The sequence below is a fragment of the Canis aureus genome, chromosome 21 (assembly GCF_053574225.1).
Source record: "Canis aureus isolate CA01 chromosome 21, VMU_Caureus_v.1.0, whole genome shotgun sequence".
NCBI classification, from domain to species: Eukaryota; Metazoa; Chordata; class Mammalia; order Carnivora; family Canidae; genus Canis; species Canis aureus.
The window spans coordinates 60,254,823-60,276,626 of NC_135631.1; positions in this window are offsets into that span (position 1 = coordinate 60,254,823).

The window sequence follows — 21,804 nt, forward strand, 5'->3', positions numbered from 1 at the left end:
CACAACGATTCCACATGCTTTTCGCACAACCTTTCCCTGCCAGTAACAGGAGGACGTTAGCAGCTCCTTCTACAGTCAAGCAGGATGCGGGAGGGTTGTGCCCTGTCCTTAGCTCTCACAGGGAAGCATGCCTTGAAGCCAGCTGTCAACTAGCTGCATTCTTATGGCAGGGTGAAGGTAGCAGTATTCTGAGACAGGAGGTTCCCAGATTACCACTCTACTGCACCTGGAGATACCCTCCAGGTCTGCATTGTTAACTTGCGTCTCAGAAGCCTCTGGCAAACGTCTCTGGTGAAGACGTGCGAACCTCACTCTGCAGGCAGTGTGGAACTGTGAGGGACTGAGGGTGAGCTCAACTCTCAGAAGTAAGATGTTTTTGGACAAGGCGTTCAACTACCTACTCACGTATGGAACTTAGTACGTAGCACCAGTCTACGCCAGGAATTACTAGGAAATCACTTGATTGAGCTTGGAGGCACTCGTCTTGTGTGCCGGGAGATTCCAGTTACCTCTCCCAACACTGCGTCAAGCAGCGAGCCTAGGCCTTTTGGAAGCGAAAGGTAGCGGCAGGCAGGATGTAGGGTTACAGGCCATAAGCTCAACTCTCAGAAGTGTGTATGCATGGGAGGCAGATGTCTGCTACCCACTCGGACATGGGAGTTGGAACCTAGCTACACTCTTATTGAAGAAGGATGTTGGAAATCGCTGTATTCAACTCAGATACACGGGAGTTCAGGCCCAATGCTTACACATGCTTTTCCCACAACCTATCCCAGCCACTAACATAAGGAGGTTAGCAGGTACGTCTACAGTCAGGCAGGGTGCGGGAGGGTTCTGCCCTGTCCTCAGCTCTCACAGGGAAGCATGCCTAGAAGCCAGCTCTCAACTAGCTGTATTCTAATGACAGTGTGAAGGTAGCAGTATTCTGAGTAAGGAGGTTCCCAGATTACCACTCTACTGCACCTGGAGATACCCTCCTGGTCTGCATTGTTAACTTGCGTCTCAGAAGCCTCTGGCAAAAGTCTCTGGTGAAGACGTGGGAAACCTACTCTGCAGGCAGTGTGGAACTGTGAGGGACTGAGGGTGAGCTCAACTCTCAGCAGTAAGATGATTTTGGACAAGGCGTTCAGCTACCTTCTCACATATGGAACTTAGTATGTAGCACCAGTCTACCCCAGGAATTACTGGGAAATCGCTGGATTGAGCTTCGAGGCACTAGTCTTGTGTGCCGGGAGATTCCAGTTACCTCTCCCAACACTTCGGTGAAGCAGCGAGCCTAGGCCTTTTGGAAGCGAAAGGTAGCTGCAGGCAGGAGGTAGGGTTACAGGCCATAAGCTCAACTCTCAGAAGTGGGTATGCATGGGAGGCAGATGTCTGCTACCCACTCGTACATGCGAGTGGGAACCTAGCTACACTCTGATGAAGAAGGAGTTTGGAAATCGCTGTATTAAACTCAGATACAAGTGGGCTCAGGCACCACGATTCCACATGCTTTTCGCACAACCTTTCCCTGCCACTAACATGAGGACGTTAGCAGCTCCTTCTACAGTCAAGCAGGATGCGGGAGGGTTGTGCCCTGTCCTTAGCTCTCACAGGGAAGAATGCCTTGAAGCCAGCTGTCAACTAGCTGCATTCTTATGGCAGGGTGAAGGTAGCAGTATTCTGAGACAGGAGGTTCCCAGATTACCACTCTACTGCACCTGGAGATACCCTCCAGGTCTGCATTGTTAACTTGCGTCTCAGAAGCCTCTGGCAAACGTCTCTGGTGAAGACGTGCGAAACTCACTCTGCAGGCAGTGTGGAACTGTGAGGGACTGAGGGTGAGCTCAACTCTCAGAAGTAAGATGATTTTGGACAAGGCGTTCAGCTACCTTCTCACATATGGAACTTAGTATGTAGCACCAGTCTACCCCAGGAATTACTGGGAAAGCGCTGGATTGAGCTTGGAGGCACTAGTCTTGTGTCCCGGGAGATTCCAGTTACCTCTCCCAACACTTCGGTGAAGCAGCGAGCCTAGGCCTTTTGGAAGCGAAAGGTAGCTGCAGGCAGGAGGTAGGGTTACAGGCCATAAGCTCAACTCTCAGAAGTGGGTATGCATGGGAGGCAGATGTCTGCTACCCACTCGGACATGCGAGTGGGAACCTAGCTACACTCTGATGAAGAAGGACTTTGGAAATCGCTGTATTCAACTCAGATACACGTGGCTTCAGGCACAACGATTCCACATGCTTTTCGCACAACCTTTCCCTGCCACTAACATGAGGACGTTAGCAGCTCCTTCTACAGTCAAGCAGGATGCGGGAGGGTTGTGCCCTGTCCTTAGCTCTCACAGGGAAGCATGCCTTGAAGCCAGCTGTCAACTAGCTGCATTCTTATGGCCCGGTGAAGGTAGCAGTATTCTGAGACAGGAGGTTCCCAGATTACCACTCTACTGCACCTGGAGATACCCTCCAGGTCTGCATTGTTAACTTGCGTCTCAGAAGCCTCTGGCAAACGTCTCTGGTGAAGACGTGCGAAACTCACTCTGCAGGCAGTGTGGAACTGTGAGGGACTGAGGGTGAGCTCAATTCTCAGAAGTAAGATGTTTTTGGACAAGGCGTTCAAGTACCTACTCACGTATGGAACTTAGTACGTAGCACCAGTCTACCCCAGGAATTACTAGGAAATCGCTTGATTGAGCTTGGAGGCACTCGTCTTGTGTGCCGGGAGATTCCAGTTACCTCTCCCAACACTTGCGTCAAGCAGCGAGCCTAGGCCTTTTGGAAGCGAAAGGTAGCGGCAGGCAGGATGTAGGGTTACAGGCCATAAGCTCAACTCTCAGAAGTGTGTATGCATGGGAGGCAGATGTCTGCTACCCACACGGACATGGGAGTTGGAACCTAGCTACACTCCTATTGAAGAAGGATGTTGGAAATCGCTGTATTCAACTCAGATACACGGGAGTTCAGGCCCAATGGTTTCACGTGCTTTTCCCACAACCTATCCCAGCCACTAACATAAGGAGGTTAGCAGGTACGTCTACAGTCAGGCAGGGTGCGGGAGGGTTCTGCCCTGTCCTCAGCTCTCACAGGGAAGCATGCCTAGAAGCCAGCTCTCAACTACCTGCATTCTTATGACAATGTGAAGGTAGCAGTATTCTGAGTAAGGAGGTTCCCAGATTACCACTCTACTGCACCTGGAGATACCCTCCAGGTCTGCATTGTTAACTTGCGTCTCAGAAGCCTCTGGCAAAAGTCTCTGGTGAAGACGTGGGAAACCTACTCTGCAGGCAGTGTGGAACTGTGAGGGACTGAGGGTGAGCTCAACTCTCAGCAGTAAGATGATTTTGGACAAGGCGTTCAGCTACCTTCTCACATATGGAACTTAGTATGTAGCACCAGTCTACCCCAGGAATTACTGGGAAATCGCTGGATTGAGCTTGGAGGCACTAGTCTTGTGTGCCGGGAGATTCCAGTTACCTCTCCCAACACTTCGGTGAAGCAGCGAGCCTAGGCCTTTTGGAAGCGAAAGGTAGCTGCAGGCAGGAGGTAGGGTTACAGGCCATAAGCTCAACTCTCAGAAGTGGGTATGCATGGGAGGCAGATGTCTGCTACCCACTCGTACATGCGAGTGGGAACCTAGCTACACTCTGATGAAGAAGGACTTGGAAATCGCTGTATTCAACTCAGATACACGTGGGTTCAGGCACAACGATTCCACATGCTTTTCGCACAACCTTTCCCTGCCAGTAACAGGAGGACGTTAGCAGCTCCTTCTACAGTCAAGCAGGATGCGGGAGGGTTGTGCCCTGTCCTTAGCTCTCACAGGGAAGCATGCCTTGAAGCCAGCTGTCAACTAGCTGCATTCTTATGGCAGGGTGAAGGTAGCAGTATTCTGAGACAGGAGGTTCCCAGATTACCACTCTACTGCACCTGGAGATACCCTCCAGGTCTGCATTGTTAACTTGCGTCTCAGAAGCCTCTGGCAAATGTCTCTGGTGAAGACGTGCGAACCTCACTCTGCAGGCAGTGTGGAACTGTGAGGGACTGAGGGTGAGCTCAACTCTCAGAAGTAAGATGTTTTTGGACAAGGCGTTCAACTACCTACTCACGTATGGAACTTAGTACGTAGCACCAGTCTACGCCAGGAATTACTAGGAAATCACTTGATTGAGCTTGGAGGCACTCGTCTTGTGTGCCGGGAGATTCCAGTTACCTCTCCCAACACTGCGTCAAGCAGCGAGCCTAGGCCTTTTGGAAGCGAAAGGTAGCGGCAGGCAGGATGTAGGGTTACAGGCCATAAGCTCAACTCTCAGAAGTGTGTATGCATGGGAGGCAGATGTCTGCTACCCACTCGGACATGGGAGTTGGAACCTAGCTACACTCTTATTGAAGAAGGATGTTGGAAATCGCTGTATTCAACTCAGATACACGGGAGTTCAGGCCCAATGCTTACACATGCTTTTCCCACAACCTATCCCAGCCACTAACATAAGGAGGTTAGCAGGTACGTCTACAGTCAGGCAGGGTGCGGGAGGGTTCTGCCCTGTCCTCAGCTCTCACAGGGAAGCATGCCTAGAAGCCAGCTCTCAACTAGCTGTATTCTAATGACAGTGTGAAGGTAGCAGTATTCTGAGTAAGGAGGTTCCCAGATTACCACTCTACTGCACCTGGAGATACCCTCCTGGTCTGCATTGTTAACTTGCGTCTCAGAAGCCTCTGGCAAAAGTCTCTGGTGAAGACGTGGGAAACCTACTCTGCAGGCAGTGTGGAACTGTGAGGGACTGAGGGTGAGCTCAACTCTCAGCAGTAAGATGATTTTGGACAAGGCGTTCAGCTACCTTCTCACATATGGAACTTAGTATGTAGCACCAGTCTACCCCAGGAATTACTGGGAAATCGCTGGATTGAGCTTCGAGGCACTAGTCTTGTGTGCCGGGAGATTCCAGTTACCTCTCCCAACACTTCGGTGAAGCAGCGAGCCTAGGCCTTTTGGAAGCGAAAGATAGCTGCAGGCAGGAGGTAGGGTTACAGGCCATAAGCTCAACTCTCAGAAGTGGGTATGCATGGGAGGCAGATGTCTGCTACCCACTCGTACATGCGAGTGGGAACCTAGCTACACTCTGATGAAGAAGGAGTTTGGAAATCGCTGTATTAAACTCAGATACAAGTGGGCTCAGGCACAACGATTCCACATGCTTTTCGCACAACCTTTCCCTGCCACTAACATGAGGACGTTAGCAGCTCCTTCTACAGTCAAGCAGGATGCGGGAGGGTTGTGCCCTGTCCTTAGCTCTCACAGGGAAGCATGCCTTGAAGCCAGCTGTCAACTAGCTGCATTCTTATGGCAGGGTGAAGGTAGCAGTATTCTGAGACAGGAGGTTCCCAGATTACCACTCTACTGCACCTGGAGATACCCTCCAGGTCTGCATTGTTAACTTGCGTCTCAGAAGCCTCTGGCAAACGTCTCTGGTGAAGACGTGCGAAACTCACTCTGCAGGCAGTGTGGAACTGTGAGGGACTGAGGGTGAGCTCAACTCTCAGCAGTAAGATGATTTTGGACAAGGCGTTCAGCTACCTTCTCTCATATGGAACTTAGTATGTAGCACCAGTCTACCCCAGGAATTACTGGGAAATCGCTGGATTGAGCTTGGAGGCACTAGTCTTGTGTGCCGGGAGATTCCAGTTACCTCTCCCAACACTTCGGTGAAGCAGCGAGCCTAGGCCTTTTGGAAGCGAAAGGTAGCTGCAGGCAGGAGGTAGGGTTACAGGCCATAAGCTCAACTCTCAGAAGTGGGTATGCATGGGAGGCAGATGTCTGCTACCCACTCGTACATGCGAGTGGGAACCTAGCTACACTCTGATGAAGAAGGACTTGGAAATCGCTGTATTCAACTCAGATACACGTGGGTTCAGGCACAACGATTCCACATGCTTTTCGCACAACCTTTCCCTGCCAGTAACAGGAGGACGTTAGCAGCTCCTTCTACAGTCAAGCAGGATGCGGGAGGGTTGTGCCCTGTCCTTAGCTCTCACAGGGAAGCATGCCTTGAAGCCAGCTGTCAACTAGCTGCATTCTTATGGCAGGGTGAAGGTAGCAGTATTCTGAGACAGGAGGTTCCCAGATTACCACTCTACTGCACCTGGAGATACCCTCCAGGTCTGCATTGTTAACTTGCGTCTCAGAAGCCTCTGGCAAACGTCTCTGGTGAAGACGTGCGAACCTCACTCTGCAGGCAGTGTGGAACTGTGAGGGACTGAGGGTGAGCTCAACTCTCAGAAGTAAGATGTTTTTGGACAAGGCGTTCAACTACCTACTCACGTATGGAACTTAGTACGTAGCACCAGTCTACGCCAGGAATTACTAGGAAATCACTTGATTGAGCTTGGAGGCACTCGTCTTGTGTGCCGGGAGATTCCAGTTACCTCTCCCAACACTGCGTCAAGCAGCGAGCCTAGGCCTTTTGGAAGCGAAAGGTAGCGGCAGGCAGGATGTAGGGTTACAGGCCATAAGCTCAACTCTCAGAAGTGTGTATGCATGGGAGGCAGATGTCTGCTACCCACTCGGACATGGGAGTTGGAACCTAGCTACACTCTTATTGAAGAAGGATGTTGGAAATCGCTGTATTCAACTCAGATACACGGGAGTTCAGGCCCAATGCTTACACATGCTTTTCCCACAACCTATCCCAGCCACTAACATAAGGAGGTTAGCAGGTACGTCTACAGTCAGGCAGGGTGCGGGAGGGTTCTGCCCTGTCCTCAGCTCTCACAGGGAAGCATGCCTAGAAGCCAGCTCTCAACTAGCTGTATTCTAATGACAGTGTGAAGGTAGCAGTATTCTGAGTAAGGAGGTTCCCAGATTACCACTCTACTGCACCTGGAGATACCCTCCTGGTCTGCATTGTTAACTTGCGTCTCAGAAGCCTCTGGCAAAAGTCTCTGGTGAAGACGTGGGAAACCTACTCTGCAGGCAGTGTGGAACTGTGAGGGACTGAGGGTGAGCTCAACTCTCAGCAGTAAGATGATTTTGGACAAGGCGTTCAGCTACCTTCTCACATATGGAACTTAGTATGTAGCACCAGTCTACCCCAGGAATTACTGGGAAATCGCTGGATTGAGCTTCGAGGCACTAGTCTTGTGTGCCGGGAGATTCCAGTTACCTCTCCCAACACTTCGGTGAAGCAGCGAGCCTAGGCCTTTTGGAAGCGAAAGGTAGCTGCAGGCAGGAGGTAGGGTTACAGGCCATAAGCTCAACTCTCAGAAGTGGGTATGCATGGGAGGCAGATGTCTGCTACCCACTCGTACATGCGAGTGGGAACCTAGCTACACTCTGATGAAGAAGGAGTTTGGAAATCGCTGTATTAAACTCAGATACAAGTGGGCTCAGGCACAACGATTCCACATGCTTTTCGCACAACCTTTCCCTGCCACTAACATGAGGACGTTAGCAGCTCCTTCTACAGTCAAGCAGGATGCGGGAGGGTTGTGCCCTGTCCTTAGCTCTCACAGGGAAGCATGCCTTGAAGCCAGCTGTCAACTAGCTGCATTCTTATGGCAGGGTGAAGGTAGCAGTATTCTGAGACAGGAGGTTCCCAGATTACCACTCTACTGCACCTGGAGATACCCTCCAGGTCTGCATTGTTAACTTGCGTCTCAGAAGCCTCTGGCAAACGTCTCTGGTGAAGACGTGCGAAACTCACTCTGCAGGCAGTGTGGAACTGTGAGGGACTGAGGGTGAGCTCAACTCTCAGAAGTAAGATGATTTTGGACAAGGCGTTCAGCTACCTTCTCACATATGGAACTTAGTATGTAGCACCAGTCTACCCCAGGAATTACTGGGAAAGCGCTGGATTGAGCTTGGAGGCACTAGTCTTGTGTCCCGGGAGATTCCAGTTACCTCTCCCAACACTTCGGTGAAGCAGCGAGCCTAGGCCTTTTGGAAGCGAAAGGTAGCTGCAGGCAGGAGGTAGGGTTACAGGCCATAAGCTCAACTCTCAGAAGTGGGTATGCATGGGAGGCAGATGTCTGCTACCCACTCGGACATGCGAGTGGGAACCTAGCTACACTCTGATGAAGAAGGACTTTGGAAATCGCTGTATTCAACTCAGATACACGTGGCTTCAGGCACAACGATTCCACATGCTTTTCGCACAACCTTTCCCTGCCACTAACATGAGGACGTTAGCAGCTCCTTCTACAGTCAAGCAGGATGCGGGAGGGTTGTGCCCTGTCCATAGCTCTCACAGGGAAGCATGCCTTGAAGCCAGCTGTCAACTAGCTGCATTCTTATGGCAGGGTGAAGGTAGCAGTATTCTGAGACAGGAGGTTCCCAGATTACCACTCTACTGCACCTGGAGATACCCTCCAGGTCTGCATTGTTAACTTGCGTCTCAGAAGCCTCTGGCAAACGTCTCTGGTGAAGACGTGCGAAACTCACTCTGCAGGCAGTGTGGAACTGTGAGGGACTGAGGGTGAGCTCAATTCTCAGAAGTAAGATGTTTTTGGACAAGGCGTTCAAGTACCTACTCACGTATGGAACTTAGTACGTAGCACCAGTCTACCCCAGGAATTACTAGGAAATCGCTTGATTGAGCTTGGAGGCACTCGTCTTGTGTGCCGGGAGATTCCAGTTACCTCTCCCAACACTTGCGTCAAGCAGCGAGCCTAGGCCTTTTGGAAGCGAAAGGTAGCGGCAGGCAGGATGTAGGGTTACAGGCCATAAGCTCAACTCTCAGAAGTGTGTATGCATGGGAGGCAGATGTCTGCTACCCACACGGACATGGGAGTTGGAACCTAGCTACACTCCTATTGAAGAAGGATGTTGGAAATCGCTGTATTCAACTCAGATACACGGGAGTTCAGGCCCAATGGTTTCACATGCTTTTCCCACAACCTATCCCAGCCACTAACATAAGGAGGTTAGCAGGTACGTCTACAGTCAGGCAGGGTGCGGGAGGGTTCTGCCCTGTCCTCAGCTCTCACAGGGAAGCATGCCTAGAAGCCAGCTCTCAACTACCTGCATTCTTATGACAATGTGAAGGTAGCAGTATTCTGAGTAAGGAGGTTCCCAGATTACCACTCTACTGCACCTGGAGATACCCTCCTGGTCTGCATTGTTAACTTGCGTCTCAGAAGCCTCTGGCAAAAGTCTCTGGTGAAGACGTGGGAAACCTACTCTGCAGGCAGTGTGGAACTGTGAGGGACTGAGGGTGAGCTCAACTCTCAGCAGTAAGATGATTTTGGACAAGGCGTTCAGCTACCTTCTCACATATGGAACTTAGTATGTAGCACCAGTCTACCCCAGGAATTACTGGGAAATCGCTGGATTGAGCTTCGAGGCACTAGTCTTGTGTGCCGGGAGATTCCAGTTACCTCTCCCAACACTTCGGTGAAGCAGCGAGCCTAGGCCTTTTGGAAGCGAAAGGTAGCTGCAGGCAGGAGGTAGGGTTACAGGCCATAAGCTCAACTCTCAGAAGTGGGTATGCATGGGAGGCAGATGTCTGCTACCCACTCGTACATGCGAGTGGGAACCTAGCTACACTCTGATGAAGAAGGAGTTTGGAAATCGCTGTATTAAACTCAGATACAAGTGGGCTCAGGCACAACGATTCCACATGCTTTTCGCACAACCTTTCCCTGCCACTAACATGAGGACGTTAGCAGCTCCTTCTACAGTCAAGCAGGATGCGGGAGGGTTGTGCCCTGTCCTTAGCTCTCACAGGGAAGCATGCCTTGAAGCCAGCTGTCAACTAGCTGCATTCTTATGGCAGGGTGAAGGTAGCAGTATTCTGAGACAGGAGGTTCCCAGATTACCACTCTACTGCACCTGGAGATACCCTCCAGGTCTGCATTGTTAACTTGCGTCTCAGAAGCCTCTGGCAAACGTCTCTGGTGAAGACGTGCGAAACTCACTCTGCAGGCAGTGTGGAACTGTGAGGGACTGAGGGTGAGCTCAACTCTCAGCAGTAAGATGATTTTGGACAAGGCGTTCAGCTACCTTCTCTCATATGGAACTTAGTATGTAGCACCAGTCTACCCCAGGAATTACTGGGAAATCGCTGGATTGAGCTTGGAGGCACTAGTCTTGTGTGCCGGGAGATTCCAGTTACCTCTCCCAACACTTCGGTGAAGCAGCGAGCCTAGGCCTTTTGGAAGCGAAAGGTAGCTGCAGGCAGGAGGTAGGGTTACAGGCCATAAGCTCAACTCTCAGAAGTGGGTATGCATGGGAGGCAGATGTCTGCTACCCACTCGGACATGCGAGTGGGAACCTAGCTACACTCTGATGAAGAAGGACTTTGGAAATCGCTGTATTCAACTCAGATACACGTGGGCTCAGGCACAACGATTCCACATGCCTTTCGCACAACCTTTCCCTGCCACTAACATGAAGACGATAGCAGCTCCTTCTACAGTCAAGCAGGATGCGGGAGGGTTGTGCCCTGTCCTTAGCTCTCACAGGGAAGCATGCCTTGAAGCCAGCTGTCAACTAGCTGCATTCTTATGGCAGGGTGAAGGTAGCAGTATTCTGAGACAGGAGGTTCCCAGATTACCACTCTACTGCACCTGGAGATACCCTCCAGGTCTGCATTGTTAACTTGCGTCTCAGAAACCTCTGGCAAACGTCTCTGGTGAAGACGTGCGAAACTCACTCTGCAGGCAGTGTGGAACTGTGAGGGACTGAGGGTGAGCTCAACTCTCAGCAGTAAGATGATTTTGGGCAAGGCGTTCAGCTACCTTCTCACATATGGAACTTAGTATGTAGCACCAGTCTACCCCAGGAATTACTGGGAAATCGCTGGATTGAGCTTGGAGGCACTAGTCTTGTGTGCCGGGAGATTCCATTTACCTCTCCCAACACTTCGGTGAAGCAGCAAGCCTAGGGCTTTTGGAAGCGAAAGGTAGCTGCAGGCAGGAGGTAGGGTTACAGGCCATAAGCTCAACTCTCAGAAGTGGGTATGCATGGGAGGCAGATGTCTGCTACCCACTCGGACATGCGAGTGGGAACCTAGCTACACTCTGATGAAGAAGGACTTTGGAAATCGCTGTATTCAACTCAGATACACGTGGCTTCAGGCACAACGATTCCACATGCTTTTCGCACAACCTTTCCCTGCCAGTAACATGAGGAGGTTAGCAGCTCCTTCTACAGTCAAGCAGGATGCGGGAGGGTTGTGCCCTGTCCTTAGCTCTCACAGGGAAGCATGCCTTGAAGCCAGCTGTCAACTACCTGCATTCTTATGGCAGGGTGAAGGTAGCAGTATTCTGAGACAGGAGGTTCCCAGATTACCACTCTACTGCACCTGGAGATACACTCCAGGTCTGCATTGTTAACTTGCGTCTCAGAAGCCTCTGGCAAACGTCTCTGGTGAAGACGTGCGAAACTCACTCTGCAGGCAGTGTGGAACTGTGAGGGACTGAGGGTGAGCTCAACTCTCAGAAGTAAGATGATTTTGGACAAGGCGTTCAGCTACCTTCTCACATATGGAACTTAGTATGTAGCACCAGTCTACCCCAGGAATTACTGGGAAAGCGCTGGATTGAGCTTGGAGGCACTAGTCTTGTGTGCCGGGAGATTCCAGTTACCTCTCCCAACACTTCGGTGAAGCAGCGAGCCTAGGCCTTTTGGAAGCGAAAGGTAGCTGCAGGCAGGAGGTAGGGTTACAGGCCATAAGCTCAACTCTCAGAAGTGGGTATGCATGGGAGGCAGATGTCTGCTACCCACTCGTACATGCGAGTGGGAACCTAGCTACACTCTGATGAAGAAGGACTTGGAAATCGCTGTATTCAACTCAGATACACGTGGGTTCAGGCACAACGATTCCACATGCTTTTCGCACAACCTTTCCCTGCCAGTAACAGGAGGACGTTAGCAGCTCCTTCTACAGTCAAGCAGGATGCGGGAGGGTTGTGCCCTGTCCTTAGCTCTCACAGGGAAGCATGCCTTGAAGCCAGCTGTCAACTAGCTGCATTCTTATGGCAGGGTGAAGGTAGCAGTATTCTGAGACAGGAGGTTCCCAGATTACCACTCTACTGCACCTGGAGATACCCTCCAGGTCTGCATTGTTAACTTGCGTCTCAGAAGCCTCTGGCAAACGTCTCTGGTGAAGACGTGCGAACCTCACTCTGCAGGCAGTGTGGAACTGTGAGGGACTGAGGGTGAGCTCAACTCTCAGAAGTAAGATGTTTTTGGACAAGGCGTTCAACTACCTACTCACGTATGGAACTTAGTACGTAGCACCAGTCTACGCCAGGAATTACTAGGAAATCACTTGATTGAGCTTGGAGGCACTCGTCTTGTGTGCCGGGAGATTCCAGTTACCTCTCCCAACACTGCGTCAAGCAGCGAGCCTAGGCCTTTTGGAAGCGAAAGGTAGCGGCAGGCAGGATGTAGGGTTACAGGCCATAAGCTCAACTCTCAGAAGTGTGTATGCATGGGAGGCAGATGTCTGCTACCCACTCGGACATGGGAGTTGGAACCTAGCTACACTCTTATTGAAGAAGGATGTTGGAAATCGCTGTATTCAACTCAGATACACGGGAGTTCAGGCCCAATGCTTACACATGCTTTTCCCACAACCTATCCCAGCCACTAACATAAGGAGGTTAGCAGGTACGTCTACAGTCAGGCAGGGTGCGGGAGGGTTCTGCCCTGTCCTCAGCTCTCACAGGGAAGCATGCCTAGAAGCCAGCTCTCAACTAGCTGTATTCTAATGACAGTGTGAAGGTAGCAGTATTCTGAGTAAGGAGGTTCCCAGATTACCACTCTACTGCACCTGGAGATACCCTCCTGGTCTGCATTGTTAACTTGCGTCTCAGAAGCCTCTGGCAAAAGTCTCTGGTGAAGACGTGGGAAACCTACTCTGCAGGCAGTGTGGAACTGTGAGGGACTGAGGGTGAGCTCAACTCTCAGCAGTAAGATGATTTTGGACAAGGCGTTCAGCTACCTTCTCACATATGGAACTTAGTATGTAGCACCAGTCTACCCCAGGAATTACTGGGAAATCGCTGGATTGAGCTTCGAGGCACTAGTCTTGTGTGCCGGGAGATTCCAGTTACCTCTCCCAACACTTCGGTGAAGCAGCGAGCCTAGGCCTTTTGGAAGCGAAAGGTAGCTGCAGGCAGGAGGTAGGGTTACAGGCCATAAGCTCAACTCTCAGAAGTGGGTATGCATGGGAGGCAGATGTCTGCTACCCACTCGTACATGCGAGTGGGAACCTAGCTACACTCTGATGAAGAAGGAGTTTGGAAATCGCTGTATTAAACTCAGATACAAGTGGGCTCAGGCACAACGATTCCACATGCTTTTCGCACAACCTTTCCCTGCCACTAACATGAGGACGTTAGCAGCTCCTTCTACAGTCAAGCAGGATGCGGGAGGGTTGTGCCCTGTCCTTAGCTCTCACAGGGAAGCATGCCTTGAAGCCAGCTGTCAACTAGCTGCATTCTTATGGCAGGGTGAAGGTAGCAGTATTCTGAGACAGGAGGTTCCCAGATTACCACTCTACTGCACCTGGAGATACCCTCCAGGTCTGCATTGTTAACTTGCGTCTCAGAAGCCTCTGGCAAACGTCTCTGGTGAAGACGTGCGAAACTCACTCTGCAGGCAGTGTGGAACTGTGAGGGACTGAGGGTGAGCTCAACTCTCAGAAGTAAGATGATTTTGGACAAGGCGTTCAGCTACCTTCTCACATATGGAACTTAGTATGTAGCACCAGTCTACCCCAGGAATTACTGGGAAAGCGCTGGATTGAGCTTGGAGGCACTAGTCTTGTGTCCCGGGAGATTCCAGTTACCTCTCCCAACACTTCGGTGAAGCAGCGAGCCTAGGCCTTTTGGAAGCGAAAGGTAGCTGCAGGCAGGAGGTAGGGTTACAGGCCATAAGCTCAACTCTCAGAAGTGGGTATGCATGGGAGGCAGATGTCTGCTACCCACTCGGACATGCGAGTGGGAACCTAGCTACACTCTGATGAAGAAGGACTTTGGAAATCGCTGTATTCAACTCAGATACACGTGGCTTCAGGCACAACGATTCCACATGCTTTTCGCACAACCTTTCCCTGCCACTAACATGAGGACGTTAGCAGCTCCTTCTACAGTCAAGCAGGATGCGGGAGGGTTGTGCCCTGTCCATAGCTCTCACAGGGAAGCATGCCTTGAAGCCAGCTGTCAACTAGCTGCATTCTTATGGCAGGGTGAAGGTAGCAGTATTCTGAGACAGGAGGTTCCCAGATTACCACTCTACTGCACCTGGAGATACCCTCCAGGTCTGCATTGTTAACTTGCGTCTCAGAAGCCTCTGGCAAACGTCTCTGGTGAAGACGTGCGAAACTCACTCTGCAGGCAGTGTGGAACTGTGAGGGACTGAGGGTGAGCTCAATTCTCAGAAGTAAGATGTTTTTGGACAAGGCGTTCAAGTACCTACTCACGTATGGAACTTAGTACGTAGCACCAGTCTACCCCAGGAATTACTAGGAAATCGCTTGATTGAGCTTGGAGGCACTCGTCTTGTGTGCCGGGAGATTCCAGTTACCTCTCCCAACACTTGCGTCAAGCAGCGAGCCTAGGCCTTTTGGAAGCGAAAGGTAGCGGCAGGCAGGATGTAGGGTTACAGGCCATAAGCTCAACTCTCAGAAGTGTGTATGCATGGGAGGCAGATGTCTGCTACCCACACGGACATGGGAGTTGGAACCTAGCTACACTCCTATTGAAGAAGGATGTTGGAAATCGCTGTATTCAACTCAGATACACGGGAGTTCAGGCCCAATGGTTTCACATGCTTTTCCCACAACCTATCCCAGCCACTAACATAAGGAGGTTAGCAGGTACGTCTACAGTCAGGCAGGGTGCGGGAGGGTTCTGCCCTGTCCTCAGCTCTCACAGGGAAGCATGCCTAGAAGCCAGCTCTCAACTACCTGCATTCTTATGACAATGTGAAGGTAGCAGTATTCTGAGTAAGGAGGTTCCCAGATTACCACTCTACTGCACCTGGAGATACCCTCCTGGTCTGCATTGTTAACTTGCGTCTCAGAAGCCTCTGGCAAAAGTCTCTGGTGAAGACGTGGGAAACCTACTCTGCAGGCAGTGTGGAACTGTGAGGGACTGAGGGTGAGCTCAACTCTCAGCAGTAAGATGATTTTGGACAAGGCGTTCAGCTACCTTCTCACATATGGAACTTAGTATGTAGCACCAGTCTACCCCAGGAATTACTGGGAAATCGCTGGATTGAGCTTCGAGGCACTAGTCTTGTGTGCCGGGAGATTCCAGTTACCTCTCCCAACACTTCGGTGAAGCAGCGAGCCTAGGCCTTTTGGAAGCGAAAGGTAGCTGCAGGCAGGAGGTAGGGTTACAGGCCATAAGCTCAACTCTCAGAAGTGGGTATGCATGGGAGGCAGATGTCTGCTACCCACTCGTACATGCGAGTGGGAACCTAGCTACACTCTGATGAAGAAGGAGTTTGGAAATCGCTGTATTAAACTCAGATACAAGTGGGCTCAGGCACAACGATTCCACATGCTTTTCGCACAACCTTTCCCTGCCACTAACATGAGGACGTTAGCAGCTCCTTCTACAGTCAAGCAGGATGCGGGAGGGTTGTGCCCTGTCCTTAGCTCTCACAGGGAAGCATGCCTTGAAGCCAGCTGTCAACTAGCTGCATTCTTATGGCAGGGTGAAGGTAGCAGTATTCTGAGACAGGAGGTTCCCAGATTACCACTCTACTGCACCTGGAGATACCCTCCAGGTCTGCATTGTTAACTTGCGTCTCAGAAGCCTCTGGCAAACGTCTCTGGTGAAGACGTGCGAAACTCACTCTGCAGGCAGTGTGGAACTGTGAGGGACTGAGGGTGAGCTCAACTCTCAGCAGTAAGATGATTTTGGACAAGGCGTTCAGCTACCTTCTCTCATATGGAACTTAGTATGTAGCACCAGTCTACCCCAGGAATTACTGGGAAATCGCTGGATTGAGCTTGGAGGCACTAGTCTTGTGTGCCGGGAGATTCCAGTTACCTCTCCCAACACTTCGGTGAAGCAGCGAGCCTAGGCCTTTTGGAAGCGAAAGGTAGCTGCAGGCAGGAGGTAGGGTTACAGGCCATAAGCTCAACTCTCAGAAGTGGGTATGCATGGGAGGCAGATGTCTGCTACCCACTCGGACATGCGAGTGGGAACCTAGCTACACTCTGATGAAGAAGGACTTTGGAAATCGCTGTATTCAACTCAGATACACGTGGGCTCAGGCACAACGATTCCACATGCCTTTCGCACAACCTTTCCCTGCCACTAACATGAAGACGATAGCAGCTCCTTCTACAGTCAAGCAGGATGCGGGAGGGTTGTGCCCTGTCCTTAGCTCTCACAGGGAAGCATGCCTTGAAGCCAGCTGTCAACTAGCTGCATTCTTATGGCAGGGTGAAGGTAGCAGTATTCTGAGACAGGAGGTTCCCAGATTACCACTCTACTGCACCTGGAGATACCCTCCAGGTCTGCATTGTTAACTTGCGTCTCAGAAACCTCTGGCAAACGTCTCTGGTGAAGACGTGCGAAACTCACTCTGCAGGCAGTGTGGAACTGTGAGGGACTGAGGGTGAGCTCAACTCTCAGCAGTAAGATGATTTTGGGCAAGGCGTTCAGCTACCTTCTCACATATGGAACTTAGTATGTAGCACCAGTCTACCCCAGGAATTACTGGGAAATCGCTGGATTGAGCTTGGAGGCACTAGTCTTGTGTGCCGGGAGATTCCATTTACCTCTCCCAACACTTCGGTGAAGCAGCAAGCCTAGGGCTTTTGGAAGCGAAAGGTAGCTGCAGGCAGGAGGTAGGGTTACAGGCCATAAGCTCAACTCTCAGAAGTGGGTATGCATGGGAGGCAGATGTCTGCTACCCACTCGGACATGCGAGTGGGAACCTAGCTACACTCTGATGAAGAAGGACTTTGGAAATCGCTGTATTCAACTCAGATACACGTGGCTTCAGGCACAACGATTCCACATGCTTTTCGCACAACCTTTCCCTGCCAGTAACATGAGGAGGTTAGCAGCTCCTTCTACAGTCAAGCAGGATGCGGGAGGGTTGTGCCCTGTCCTTAGCTCTCACAGGGAAGCATGCCTTGAAGCCAGCTGTCAACTACCTGCATTCTTATGGCAGGGTGAAGGTAGCAGTATTCTGAGACAGGAGGTTCCCAGATTACCACTCTACTGCACCTGGAGATACACTCCAGGTCTGCATTGTTAACTTGCGTCTCAGAAGCCTCTGGCAAACGTCTCTGGTGAAGACGTGCGAAACTCACTCTGCAGGCAGTGTGGAACTGTGAGGGACTGAGGGTGAGCTCAACTCTCAGAAGTAAGATGATTTTGGACAAGGCGTTCAGCTACCTTCTCACATATGGAACTTAGTATGTAGCACCAGTCTACCCCAGGAATTACTGGGAAAGCGCTGGATTGAGCTTGGAGGCACTAGTCTTGTGTGCCGGGAGATTCCAGTTACCTCTCCCAACACTTCGGTGAAGCAGCGAGCCTAGGCCTTTTGGAAGCGAAAGGTAGCTGCAGGCAGGAGGTAGGGTTACAGGCCATAAGCTCAACTCTCAGAAGTGGGTATGCATGGGAGGCAGATGTCTGCTACCCACTCGGACATGCGAGTGGGAACCTAGCTACACTCTGATGAAGAAGGACTTTGGAAATCGCTGTATTCAACTCAGATACACGTGGCTTCAGGCACAACGATTCCACATGCTTTTCGCACAACCTTTCCCTGCCACTAACATGAGGACGTTAGCAGCTCCTTCTACAGTCAAGCAGGATGCGGGAGGGTTGTGCCCTGTCCTTAGCTCTCACAGGGAAGCATGCCTTGAAGCCAGCTGTCAACTAGCTGCATTCTTATGGCAGGGTGAAGGTAGCAGTATTCTGAGACAGGAGGTTCCCAGATTACCACTCTACTGCACCTGGAGATACCCTCCAGGTCTGCATTGTTAACTTGCGTCTCAGAAGCCTCTGGCAAACGTCTCTGGTGAAGACGTGCGAAACTCACTCTGCAGGCAGTGTGGAACTGTGAGGGACTGAGGGTGAGCTCAACTCTCAGAAGTAAGATGTTTTTGGACAAGGCGTTCAACTACCTACTCACGTATGGAACTTAGTACGTAGCACCAGTCTACCCCAGGAATTACTAGGAAATCGCTTGATTGAGCTTGGAGGCACTCGTCTTGTGTGTCGGGAGATTCCAGTTACCTCTCCCAACACTTGCGTCAAGCAGCGAGCCTAGGCCTTTTGGAAGCGAAAGGTAGCGGCAGGCAGGATGTAGGGTTACAGGCCATAAGCTCAACTCTCAGAAGTGTGTATGCATGGGAGGCAGATGTCTGCTACCCACTCGGACATGGGAGTTGGAACCTAGCTACACTCCTATTGAAGAAGGATGTTGGAAATCGCTGTATTCAACTCAGATACACGGGAGTTCAGGCCCAATGGTTTCACATGCTTTTCCCACAACCTATCCCAGCCACTAACATAAGGAGGTTAGCAGGTACGTCTACAGTCAGGCAGGGTGCGGGAGGGTTCTGCCCTGTCCTCAGCTCTCACAGGGAAGCATGCCTAGAAGCCAGCTCTCAACTACCTGCATTCTTATGACAGTGTGAAGCTAGCAGTATTCTGAGTAAGGAGGTTCCCAGATTACCACTCTACTGCACCTGGAGATACCCTCCAGGTCTGCATTGTTAACTTGCGTCTCAGAGGCCTCTGGCAAAAGTCTCTGGTGAAGACGTGGGAAACCTACTCTGCAGGCAGTGTGGAACTGTGAGGGACTGAGGGTGAGCTCAATTCTCAGCAGTAAGATGATTTTGGACAAGGCGTTCAGCTACCTTCTCACATATGGAACTTAGTATGTAGCACCAGTCTACCCCAGGAATTACTGGGAAAGCGCTGGATTGAGCTTGGAGGCACTAGTCTTGTGTGCCGGGAGATTCCAATTACCTCTCCCAACACTTCGGTGAAGCAGCGAGCCTAGGCCTTTTGGAAGCGAAAGGTAGCTGCAGGCAGGAGGTAGGGTTACAGGCCATAAGCTCAACTCTCAGAAGTGGGTATGCATGGGAGGCAGATGTCTGCTACCCACTCGGACATGCGAGTGGGAACCTAGCTACACTCTGATGAAGAAGGACTTTGGAAATCGCTGTATTCAACTCAGATACACGTGGGCTCAGGAACAACGATTCCACATGCTTTTCGCACAACCTTTCCTTGCCACTAACATGAGGACGTTAGCAGCTCCTTCTACAGTCAAGCAGGATGCGGGAGGGTTGTGCCCTGTCCTTAGCTCTCACAGGGAAGCATGCCTTGAAGCCAGCTGTCAACTAGCTGCATTCTTATGGCAGGGTGAAGGTAGCAGTATTCTGAGACAGGAGGTTCCCAGATTACCACTCTACTGCACCTGGAGATACCCTCCAGGTCTGCATTGTTAACTTGCGTCTCAGAAGCCTCTGGCAAACGTCTCTGGTGAAGACGTGCGAAACTCACTCTGCAGGCAGTGTGGAACTGTGAGGGACTGAGGGTGAGCTCAACTCTCAGAAGTAAGATGTTTTTGGACAAGGCGTTCAACTACCTACTCACGTATGGAACTTAGTACGTAGCACCAGTCTACCCCAGGAATTACTAGGAAATCGCTTGATTGAGCTTGGAGGCACTCGTCTTGTGTGCCGGGAGATTCCAGTTACCTCTCCCAACACTTGCGTCAAGCAGCGAGCCTAGGCCTTTTGGAAGCGAAAGGTAGCAGCAGGCAGGATGTAGGGTTACAGGCCATAAGCTCAACTCTCAGAAGTGTGTATGCATGGGAGGCAGATGTCTGCTACCCACTCGGACATGGGAGTTGGAACCTAGCTACACTCCTATTGAAGAAGGATGTTGGAAATCGCTGTATTCAACTCAGATACACGGGAGTTCAGGCCCAATGGTTTCACATGCTTTTCCCACAACCTATCCCAGCCACTAACATAAGGAGGTTAGCAGGTACGTCTACAGTCAGGCAGGGTGCGGGAGGGTTCTGCCCTGTCCTCAGCTCTCACAGGGAAGCATGCCTAGAAGCCAGCTCTCAACTACCTGCATTCTTATGACAGTGTGAAGGTAGCAGTATTCTGAGTAAGGAGGTTCCCAGATTACCACTCTACTGCACCTGGAGATACCCTACAGGTCTGCATTGTTAACTTGCGTCTCAGAGGCCTCTGGCAAAAGTCTCTGGTGAAGACGTGGGAAACCTACTCTGCAGGCAGTGTGGAACTGTGAGGGACTGAGGGTGAGCTCAACTCTCAGCAGTAAGATGATTTAGGACAAGGCGTTCAGCTACCTTCTCACATATGGAACTTAGTATGTAGCACCAGTCTACCCCAGGAATTACTGGGAAAGCGCTGGATTGAGCTTGGAGGCACTAGTCTTGTGTGCCGGGAGATTCCAGTTACCTCTCCCAACACTTCGGTGAAGCAGCGAGCCTAGGCCTTTTGGAAGCGAAAGGTAGCTGCAGGCAGGAGGTAGGGTTACAGGCCATAAGCTCAACTCTCAGAAGTGGGTATGCATGGGAGGCAGATGTCTGCTACCCACTCGGACATGCGAGTGGGAACCTAGCTACACTCTGATGAAGAAGGACTTTGGAAATCGCTGTATTCAACTCAGATACACGTGGGCTCAGGAACAACGATTCCACATGCTTTTCGCACAACCTTTCCTTGCCACTAACATGAGGACGTTAGCAGCTCCTTCTACAGTCAAGCAGGATGCGGGAGGGTTGTGCCCTGTCCTTAGCTCTCACAGGGAAGCATGCCTTGAAGCCAGCTGTCAACTAGCTGCATTCTTATGGCAGGGTGAAGGTAGCAGTATTCTGAGACAGGAGGTTCCCAGATTACCACTCTACTGCACCTGGAGATACCCTCCAGGTCTGCATTGTTAACTTGCGTCTCAGAAGCCTCTGGCAAACGTCTCTGGTGAAGACGTGCGAAACTCACTCTGCAGGCAGTGTGGAACTGTGAGGGACTGAGGGTGAGCTCAACTCTCAGAAGTAAGATGTTTTTGGACAAGGCGTTCAACTACCTACTCACGTATGGAACTTAGTACGTAGCACCAGTCTACCCCAGGAATTACTAGGAAATCGCTTGATTGAGCTTGGAGGCACTCGTCTTGTGTGCCGGGAGATTCCAGTTACCTCTCCCAACACTTGCGTCAAGCAGCGAGCCTAGGCCTTTTGGAAGCGAAAGGTAGCAGCAGGCAGGATGTAGGGTTACAGGCCATAAGCTCAACTCTCAGAAGTGTGTATGCATGGGAGGCAGATGTCTGCTACCCACTCGGACATGGGAGTTGGAACCTAGCTACACTCCTATTGAAGAAGGATGTTGGAAATCGCTGTATTCAACTCAGATACACGGGAGTTCAGGCCCAATGGTTTCACATGCTTTTCCCACAACCTATCCCAGCCACTAACATAAGGAGGTTAGCAGGTACGTCTACAGTCAGGCAGGGTGCGGGAGGGTTCTGCCCTGTCCTCAGCTCTCACAGGGAAGCATGCCTAGAAGCCAGCTCTCAACTACCTGCATTCTTATGACAGTGTGAAGGTAGCAGTATTCTGAGTAAGGAGGTTCCCAGATTACCACTCTACTGCACCTGGATATACCCTGCAGGTCTGCATTGTTAACTTGCGTCTCAGAGGCCTCTGGCAAAAGTCTCTGGTGAAGACGTGGGAAACCTACTCTGCAGGCAGTGTGGAACTGTGAGGGACTGAGGGTGAGCTCAATTCTCAGCAGTAAGATGATTTTGGACAAGGCGTTCAGCTACCTTCTCACATATGGAACTTAGTATGTAGCAC